General features: G+C 38.3%; 1 long non-coding RNA gene across 1 annotated transcript; it reads left to right on the top strand.

Moving 5' to 3' along the window:
• Positions 1-374: 374 nt before the first annotated feature.
• Positions 375-1,534, top strand: LOC121074876. The gene is made up of 3 exons (XR_005822587.1): positions 375-417; positions 991-1,065; positions 1,149-1,534. It is a non-coding gene; the product is annotated as an uncharacterized LOC121074876 (long non-coding RNA).
• The last annotated feature ends 2,635 nt before the right edge of the window (positions 1,535-4,169 follow it).

Here is a 4,169-nt window from a genome sequence, read left to right as displayed (position 1 = left end):
AATTCTGTGTTACTCAACACTGCAGGAGTTGAGTAGTTCTTATTCTATATTTAATCCTCCTAGCAGCTCTGTGAAGAAGGTAACAATCATCTTCATTTTGCATATGAAAAACTAAGACAACAATATTAACTGGTTTATCCACACTCATACAGTGTTTTGGAGGAGGTAAGAACAAACAGCTTGCTCACGTCTCATTGTTAGCTCTAATTTTAAAAATAACACAGCAGACAGGAGTGTCTTGATCTTTCACATACATGTGTCATGTTCAGATCCTTCCCCTCATCTTTCACCTCAGACGACAACCCTCTGGATTAGCCACATGACTGAGAGACTGGTGATGAGCCAATAGATTACCACACCACTTCACACAGAGAAAGCCTGAAAAAGAATCAGGCCAGGCAAACTCTTTTCTGGCAGGTTTGGGAAAGAGCAGAGTTTCAGCTTACCTTTTCCTGGGGGGTGCCCCTGAGGTGGCACTGAGGGTTGGGATGGGAGGAGGGCCATGTTACTGAGGGAAGCCAGCAAGCTCCAGCAACAGGCCGCATTATGGCCATCACAGGCCCACTGAGAAGCAGCTAAAATTAATGCAAAGCATGCTGCTGATAAAGGCACACTGACAGTATGAATGAGATTACTCTGCCATGTAGCTGAGGAAAGCCAGATGATGAGGTAAAATGGCAGGCTAGGCAGGACATCGATGACTTCCTCCTCTGAGGAGGTGAAAGCATTCAGATTCAGTGCACAGGGTCTTCAGGCTGCACTGAAGAAAATATAATCAAATTCTAGTTACTGAAAACTTGGGAGTACGTAAAGGTTGCTGGAAGACACCCTCTTCCTCTCAGGTCAGTCATATCCATATTTAAAAGACAAATAACCACCACTTTTTGGCCTTGCATGGGCTGTAGTGTTTGGGATCGAGACTGTGACCATGGTCACCTCATTTCTGTAAACTTTTTAAAAGAAAAACCAACATCTCATTGTTGATTTCAGAAAATATGGCCAGAGAACAGAAAGAGATGAGTTTGCCTTGCACTCACCTGAGCTGACTGCAGAAAGAATCAGGCTGTGAGAAATTTTGTTGTCCTCAAACTCTTGCATTCCTCAAATTTCCAAACAGTCTAGAAAGAACTGAATCCTTTCTTTTTCAGTTAATGTTCAAAGAAGTGGAAAACCAGCACTATGCTACGCTGAATAAACCTGAAGGGGCAGTATCTCACTGTTGAGGAAAAACTGAGAACACCATGACATTTCAACATTTTGTTGACAATAAAAGATTCACAGAATAACTGACATTTTACACAGTCTAATTGATAATTGGTTATTTAAAAAACAAACAAACAAGCAAACAACAAGAAAATGAGAGAGAGGAGCTATCATTTCCTAGTTAAACAGGGTGGTGGGCCCTGAGGCCTTCTCCCACTGCTGTCCCTGTACAGGCCAGCTTTAAGCAGTAGGCCGGGATTTCCAGGCCTTCTTCCGCACCAGGAACGTTGCTTCATGACATTAAATTAAAATTAAAAAATAAAAATATACAAGACAGACTGACTTTGTGACTACCACATACAGTATACTTAAAATGCCACAAACCTTTGACTTCTCAAACAGGAACAGAGCAGTAAGGAGGAACTTTTCAAAAGTTACTGGCAAATTGTCACAGACGTTATCCTGTATTTTTATCAATTCTGTGGCATCACTGCTGTTGTAATAGTTTTTCCCTGTCACATTCTACCCTCTACAAACACAGGAGGCAAGTTCTCCAGTCAGGTCTCATTCCTCCAAATACTCTGTGCTCCATTTTCCATAAATACAAGCAGGGCCTGAGAGCAGCTGAAAAAGCATAAATATATATTTTTTTTTCCAGTCACAACACATTATGTCATTGTGATTCAATATCATTTATCTGCCTACAGATTAACTTGGATTTCTCCGAATAGATGAATTCTATTTGTTTAATCTACAGAGTGCACATAAGTTTTATTTCATTTGTTTGCTGCCAATCTCCAAATATAACTGTCAAGTATCCTAATACAGCAGAAATAGGAGGCTGGGGGTCCCAGCAGCCAGAGAGGTACCTACCAAACAGAACCTTTTCATAGGTTGTGCAGTGTTGGGGTATTTCCCAGCAGTTACTTTTGCATGGTTTTTTTTTTGTTGTTTGTTTGTTTTTTCTTCCATGCGTTTTGGTAATGCAAAGCACTGATTTTCAAACCATCTACCAATTCAGATCAGTAGATCAGAACAGCACAGAGCTTCTTACAGAAAACATACTCTTGGTACAATTTATGAGGCACAAGGTGTCCAAGCTCCCCCTCCCTCCCAGAGGCCCATCCATTGCAAGCATAGACAAACCTTTGATTATCCCATTACTGTTATCCCAAATGTAGAACGTGAATGTATTTAAATGAAGAAGTTCTAATAATGTCTGCTTTTTTATTAGTCTCCACCTTATCTTCTCATATATGTTTTTTCAGAACATGTATTTGGAAAGAAGTGTGTGGGGCAGATCATGGTCCCCCCCATCTCAGCTAGATTTCTCATTTCATCCTTTATGAGAATAGTGTCATATTAGAGGCCCCCAAAGGGAAGAAAAAAGAAAAAAAAAAAAAAAAAAAGACCTTTTCTACAAACTCAAAGTCCTTATTTTTTTTTCCAATTTCCACTCTTTTTCCATTCACCATCCTACAGACTGGATAATTTTATATGGGTATCCGGTATGTTCACAAACAGCTTATTTATGCTATCTTCAAAGTCATAGCAAAATGAAATTATTAATAAGCAGATAAATACAAGGTGAACTGGACAAGTGTGAATACTGTAACTTTACACCCTCAAGGGTTGCAGGTCAAAAACATAGGCTTCACCCAAAGATGGGTGGGAGGTCACACAAGAGATGGGCAAAGGATTCACTCTCACTTTAAGAGGATAGGTTATTAGTTATTTTCAGTATCACTTCTTCAAGGTAAACTAGCTTAGGTGAATTAAGTTGCAGAACAAAGCACTTATACATCTATCCAGACTGATTCAATTAACAGTTGATGTGCTGTACTTAAGCTCCTACCAAGTACTAGCTTTGGCTAATCATTTCAAAAGCAAACGTGAAAGCTGTTCATATTGCAGCATTAATCTCGGTTATTGCACAATAGACTTACGTAACTAAAGTACAACACATATTGAGTTGATAGAACCCATTTAAGCACATACTACTCATTACACAGCCCTTGAGTGTTATAGAGGGCATGAATAAAAGCATCAGCTAAAAGTCAGCTGGTAGCAAGATGGACACGGATGCTTAGTTCTTAAATATGCAACAGCTCTAGAATATACCTACAAACGTGGCCTGAGTTTCCTTTTTCCTTTCTGAACTTGTACTTCTGCTAGGAGGAAACAAAATAGAAGACTTGACATTTTAAATGCTAATTAAATAGGTTAATATCAAAGGCTAGAAGAATGAAAATTTATCTGGAGCTTGACAACATATGTGCCAACTCAGCAACAAATTTAGCTTTAACATGGCAATCCTTGCAAAACAAACAAAAAACATCTATAAGCATTGCTAGTACTCCTGCAGACTGCTTCAAACCATTTTTCCAACCCTATTCATTTTCAACCTATAGGACTAATAAATGCATTCGGCATAGATTTTTTTTTGGGGGTGGGGGTGGATTGAAGCTGCCAGTAATGGAAGCAGAAAGAAACAAATAATAACCAGCAACTTCCAGTTGAAACCAAAAAACCAACCAACTCCTGAGCATCTGAGTTTGACAAGCTGATGCAGGACAGATCCCATTTTTTCATTTTCCAACTTAAAGAAATGATCTCTTCTGTGTCAGACAAAACAACAGAATACATAAAGGGATAAGGTAGGATAGTACCACATTGTTGACAAATTTGTACTTTAATTTAAAAGGGTTTGCTTTATAACATTATATTTATTAAAGTCTGGAATTTGTAAGAATAATTATGAAAAAACATCACGATGATCATTTGGTTACAGATTATTTTTGTTTAAAATATTATCAAAACATATTTGCTAAACAGGCAGGTATAATTTTACTGAAGGAAAAAATAATCACTAAACCAAAATGTTAACATGCATGTTAACATCATTAATAAGCACTTTTTTGTGGCTGTATGTACTAATGACATGAATGGACAGATCAACCATCACA

The sequence above is a fragment of the Cygnus olor genome, chromosome 9 (genome assembly GCF_009769625.2).
Source record: "Cygnus olor isolate bCygOlo1 chromosome 9, bCygOlo1.pri.v2, whole genome shotgun sequence".
In the NCBI taxonomy this organism is placed as follows: domain Eukaryota; kingdom Metazoa; phylum Chordata; class Aves; order Anseriformes; family Anatidae; genus Cygnus; species Cygnus olor.
Note: the sequence above shows the minus strand (reverse complement) of the source record. Positions and strands in the feature narration are given on the sequence as shown.